The following is a 6,521-nucleotide window of genomic DNA, read 5'->3' as shown; positions in this document are numbered from 1 at the left end:
GGATAATGGGATGTAGTTTTAAGACCTTCATAGATAACAAGATTTAGTGGAAGTCGTACCTTTAGGAAATATAACCTAGCTTTAAAACTGTCATTAACTAGGAGTTTTCAGGACCCTCCTGGATAATGGGATCTAGAGTTTAAAATTATTTGAGATTTTCTGGTAACATGATTCAATTAACACTCACAGATGCGCCCAGCACCAAACTAGGGCAGAAGTTTTCTTTGTTGTTGTCTATTTTGTAGAAATCAGGCGCCCACCTGGAGAACAAGGGAATACAATTCAAGTTTCGGCAATCAGGCACCCACCTGGAGAACAAGGGAATACAGTTCAAGTTTCGGCAATCAGGCGCCCACCTGGAGAACAAGGGAATACATTTCAAGTTTAGCAATCAGGCGCCCACCTGGAGAACAAGGGAATACATCTCAAGTTTTGGTAATCAGGCGCCCACCTGAAGAACAAGGGAATACATTTCAAGTTTTGGTAATCAGGTGCCCACCTGGAGAACAAGGGAATACATTTCAAAATTCAACAATCAGGCGCCCACCTGAAGAACAAGGGAATACATTTCAAATTTAGCAATCAGGCGCCCACCTGGAGAACAAGGGAATACATTCAAGTTTCAGCAATCAGGCGCCCACCTGAAGAACAAGGGAATACATTTCAAGTTCAGCAATCAGGCGCCCACCTGGAGAACAAGGGAATACATTTCAAGTTCAGAAATCAGGCGCCCACCTGGAAAACAAGGGAATACATTTCAAGTTTTGGTAATCAGGCGTCCACTTGGATAACAAGGGAATACAGAAAGTTTCAGTAATCAGGCGCCCACCTAGAGAACAAGGAAAGACAGTTCAAGTTTCAAGGGAAAGTAGTTCCGAAGGAAAAGCAGTGCAAGTGTTCAGCAATCAGGAGCCTACCTGGAAAACTAGGGAATTCACTTCAGAATGCAATTTAAGTCAGCAACAAAAGAAGTTCGCGGCAAGAATACGAGTCAACAGTCCGAGGTGATTAAAAGAAGTTAGTCACAATAAAGAAAAAAAACAAAGAGAAAGGCAAGAAATTAATCCAAATGCAGAAGTTGATGAAAGATATGAGCTTCTCAAGACATGGCCGAGGTCACAAGCACTGCATGCCCGGTTTTGATCCGAAAAACCGAAGAAGATGCCCCACAATAACCTGGGCGACTGGCTAAGCAGACCTAAATGAATGGCCTTTGTAGTGCTGAAAGTGGCCCCTCGAAGGAGCACCACTATAGCTGTCAGATCCTCGAGGCCTCTTGGTATCCCTCTCCTCTCGCTCCTGACGACGAACAGACTCAATCTCACGGGCGATATCCATAACCTCCTCGAAAGTAGCACCATTCACTCTCTCACTGGTCATGAGAATACGGAGCTGATAAGTAAGACCATCAACAAACCTCCTGATCCTCGCTCTATCTGTAGGGACCAATCAAATGGCATGACGAGCCAACTCAGAGAACCTTAAATCATATTGTGACACGGTCATCTCCCCCAGACGTAACCACTCAAACTGCCTACGCAACTCCTCTCTACGAGATTGCGGCACATACTTCTCTAGAAATTGAACGGAGAACTGCTGTCAGGTAAGGGGTGCTACACCAACAGGCCTACGCCTCTCAAAATCCTCCCACCAAGTGAAAGCAGCTCCTGAAAACTGATAGGTGGTAAAAGTGACCCCGCTGGTCTCCAGAATACCTACAGTACGAAGCATCCTCTGACACTTATCCAAAAAGCATTGGGAATCCTCACCCTCTACGCCACTAAAGGTCAAAGGCTGCAATCTACCAAACCTCTCCAACCTACGCTACTCATCCTCCGGCATGACAGGAACTACATAATCCTGAGCAGTTGCAACCAGCTGGACCGGATGTGCCTCCGGCGTCTAAAGTCCCTGCACAACCTGCTTAGGTGTGCGAGCGGCAGGAGTCTGATTGCCTCCCCTAGCCTGCGAAGTAGCTGTGGCTGTAGTGGCTGAAACCGCTTGAGCCAGGCCAATGCAAATGGATAAGATCTGTGCCAAGACCTCCTGAAGACTCGGAATCATAATAGGCACAATTGATGCCTGAATTGGTGCCACTGGAGCATCCATAGCTGGAGCCTGATCCTGAGCTGGGGCAGCTGGTGGATCTAAAGGTGCTGCCCTTGCTGCTCTACCTCTTCCATGACCACGACTGCGTCCTCGGCCTCAGCTGGTGGCACTGGTGGTCGTCCACCCCGTCCGGTAGTGTGTGTCCTCACCATCTGTGAGAGAATAGAATAACAGAAGTTTAGTACTCAGATCAACACGTTCGCAAGACAATAATTTCAAGAATATGAAGTTTTTCCTAAAGGTTATGCAGCCTCTCGAGGATAAATACAGACGTCTCCGTACCGATCCACGAGACTCTACTAAACCTGCTCATAACTCGTGAGACCTATGTAACCTAGGCTCTAATTCCAACTTTTCACGACCCTAAACCCAAACCCGGTCGTGATGGCACCTCTTATTAAGACAAGGCCAACCAATTAAACCCAATTTACTTTTTAAACAGTTAAATAACATAAAAGCAGTTTAAAATATGATATAGCAATATTAGGTAGCGGATAATGTCAATAAAGTGCGGAAGTACAACCCAACACAGCCCTAACCAGGGTGTCACAAGTCATGAGCGTCTATAAGCCATAATACAAGTCTACTAAATCCATAAACTAGTACAAATGTTTGAAGGGAAATAGAAATGATAAAAGAGTAGACACACAGGGCTGCGGATGTCAACAGCTACCTCATAGTCTCCGAACGCTCGCCTGAACCTGGAGGGATCAACAATTGGGAGCGGTACCAGCTACGCCTGAATCTGCACATAGGGGTGCAGGGAGTAAAGTTAGTAACAAATGTAAATAACGACTGAAAGTAAGAAAACACGTAAGGTACAAGGCATTCTATAATGAAGTAGTAAAACCATTTAAAGGTAGTAAAACAGTGGAAAGGCAAGTAAAATCCTCTTTTAGCAAGTAAACAAGTCATTGACAGGTAATTAAGGTAAGGTAAACACATAGCAGTTCGCCCCTTGGGCAAAGTATCAACAAAATCCGCCCCTCGGGCAACATCTCAGAACAGTACCAGCCCCTCGGGCAATCACATAGAACAATACCAGCCCCTCGGGCTCAATCTCACATCACAATGGGTACCCACGCTCACTGGGGTGTGCAGACTCCTAGAGGGGCCCTTTACGGCCCAAACGCAATAACAAGACATCTTGTGGCATCAAAACAAGGCCATCGGCCTCCTATCAATCCAACCACCTCGTGACATATATATATATATATATATATATATATATATATATATATATATATATATATATATATATCAGGCCCTCGGCCTCAAATCAGTAGCAGTGTTTCCTCACAACTTAGGCCCTCGGCCTTACTCAATCAAAAATACTCACAAGCCCCTCGGGCTATATAAAATAGTATTTCTCAGCCCAAACATCATTTAAAATATCATTTAAGTCTTAAAACTGAGTAAACATGGCTGAGTATGAAAACAATGGAAAATAACATGACTGAGTTCAAGTATAAAGTCAAAATAGTGAGAAAACAGCAATGAAAATCCCCGAAGGGTTCAAATAGTTGGCACAAAGCCCAAATATGGCATTCAGCTCAAATAATGATGATAGCAAATAGTTTCCAGTCAAATACGTGGTAAAATCATCAATCGGTACGGACCAAGTCACAATCCCCAATAGTACACGACCCCACGCTCATCATCAAAGGTGTGTCTCACCTCAAGATAGAACTACGATGTGCAATCTGGGGTTTCAAACCCTCAAAACATCATTTACAATCTTTACTCACCTCGAACTGGATAAACCTCTAGCTCGCGACGCTTTTGCCCCTCGAATCGGCCTCCACGCGCGTCGAATCATTCCAAAATCAGAACGAAGATGTCAAAATATGCTAACGGAACAAAGCTCAAGCGAAAACAATCAATAAAGGGCACAAATCCCAAAATTACCAAAACTCGACCCTCGGTCCCACGTCTCGAAATTCAGAAATTTTTATACCATTCCTTATCTTCCCATGAGTTTATACATATCAAAAGTTCTCAAATCCGACCCCAAATGGTCCTCTAAATCCCCAATCATAAGTCCAAAATTCCAAGCCCTAGTTCTTCTATTTTTAGCTTAAGTTTCCATGATTTTCTAGGTAGAATTCACATAATAATCGAGTTTTAAGTCCGAAAATCTTACCTCACAATGATTCCTCTTGAATCCCTGTTCAATCTCTTTCAAAAATCTCCCAAAATGGCCAATTATGGAGGAAATGAGCCCCAAAATCGTGGACAAGATGAGTAAAAAATAATCTGCCCAGGCCTTAATTTCCTTCTTCGCGAACGCGGTCAAACCCTCGCGTTCGCGAAACACAAACTTACTTTGACCAACTTTTCCTCTATGCAAACGCGACATGACCATCGCGAACTCGATACTTCCTCTACCTCACCCTTCGTGAACGCGCTCACCCTTCCGTGAACGAGATGAACACTTGACCTCAAACTCATCTGACCCAAATTCCTCTACGCGATCGCGAAGACCTTCTCGCGAACGCGATGCACCACTTCCCAGCCTTCCGCGAATACGAAGCCCTTCTCGCGAACGCGAAGGCTTAATCATTGCCTTCCTCAACTGCCTCTTCGCGAACGCGAGGCTCCACTTTCGAAAGCGAAGGGTAAAATCTCTGCAACAGTTGAACAGGTTTTCTGCAATTTCCTAACTCCAAAAATGATCCAATAGACCACCCGAAACTCACCTGAGGCCCCCAGGACCTCAACCAAAGGCACCAACACATCCTAAAACCTTATTCAAACTTGTTCCAATCATCAAAACACCTCAAACAACATCAAATCACCCTAAACACATCAGATTCAAGCCTAAATTTCTAAAATCTTCCGAAATACGCTTTTGATAAAAAACCCTGAAATTTTACACACACATCCAAAATGACACAACGAAACTACTACAACTCTCAGAATTCTATTCCGACCCCTATATCAAAATCTCGCATATCAACCGGAAATCGCCGAAATCTCAACTTCGCCAATTCAAGCTTAAATGTACTACGAACCTCCAAAATTCATTTTGATCATGCTCCTAAGTCACAAATCACCTCCCGAAGCTAATCGAACCATCGAAACTCACATTCGAGCCCTCTAACACATAAATCAATATCCTGTTGACTTTTCCAACTCAAACTTCCTTAAAAGAGACTAAGTGTCTCAAACCTTACCAAAATCATTCTGAACTCGATCCGACCAACCCAGTACCATAAAACACGGATAACGTAGCATAAAGAAGCAGAAATAGGGAAAATAGAGCGGTAACTCATGAGAAAACTGGCCGGGTCATCATAGTGGTGGAATGACAAAGTCCAAGGTAAAGTGGAGGCGATGAAGGTAGCATACGTGAAGTTGACAGGGAGCACAAGCGAGGAGGAGAGGAGAGCGAATAGAGAGAGGTACAAGGTGGTGAGGAAAGAGGCAAAGCTGGCGGTCACGGAGGCTAAGAAGGCAATGTTTTGTCGTCTATACGAGGAATTGGGGGAGAAAGGCGGGGACAGGAAGTTGTTTCGGCTGGCTAAAGTGAGGGAGAGGAAGGCCCGAGATCTGGACCAAGTAAGGTGAATCAAAGAAGAGGATGGTAGAGTATTAATGGGAGAGTCGTAGATTAAGAAGAGATGGCAGACGTACTTTTATGGTATTCTAAAGGAGGAAGGGGACCGGGATATAGCGCTGGGGGATTTGTGGCATTCAGAGAGTCTTCGAGATTTTAGGTATTGCAGGCACATTAAGGTGGAGGAGGTCGTGAGGGCTTTGTGTAAGATGAGTAGGGGTAGAGCGACCGGGCCAGACGAAATTCCGGTTGAGTTTTGGAAGTGTGTGGGTAGAGCAAGATTGGAGTGGTTGACTGGGTTGTTCAATGTTATTTTAAGGACATAGAGGATGCTAGAGGAGTGGAGGTCGAGTATAGTGGTACCGTTGTTCAAGAACAAAGGTGATATCTAGTGTTGTAACAATTATAGGGGTATCAAGTTACTTAGCCATACCATGAAAGTCTGGGAGAGGGTGGTAGAGGCGAGGGTGAGTAAAAAGACGTCTATATCCGATAACCAGTTTGGGTTCATGCCGGGTCGCTCCACTACGAAAGCTATCTACCTTATTAGGAGGGTGGTGGAACAGTACAGGGATAAGAAGAAAGATCTGCACATGGTGTTTATTGACTTGGAGAAAGCATATGACAAGGTCCCTAGGGAGGTGCCTTGGGTCGATGATTCAAGGGGACGGAGAGATCGATGAGGACGTCACTCACCGTATAGCAGCGGGCTGGATGAAATGGAGGCTTGCATCTGGAGTCTTGTGTGACAAGAAAGTGCAACCAATACTCAAAGGTAAGTTTTATAAAGTTGTGGTTAGACCGGCCATGTTGTATGGGGTAGAGTGTTGGCCGGTTAAGAACTCCCATATCT

The sequence above is a fragment of the Nicotiana sylvestris genome, chromosome 11 (assembly GCF_000393655.2).
Source record: "Nicotiana sylvestris chromosome 11, ASM39365v2, whole genome shotgun sequence".
NCBI lineage: Eukaryota > Viridiplantae > Streptophyta > Magnoliopsida > Solanales > Solanaceae > Nicotiana > Nicotiana sylvestris.
The sequence above is the reverse complement of the archived record's forward strand: the minus strand, read 5'-3'. Positions refer to the sequence as shown.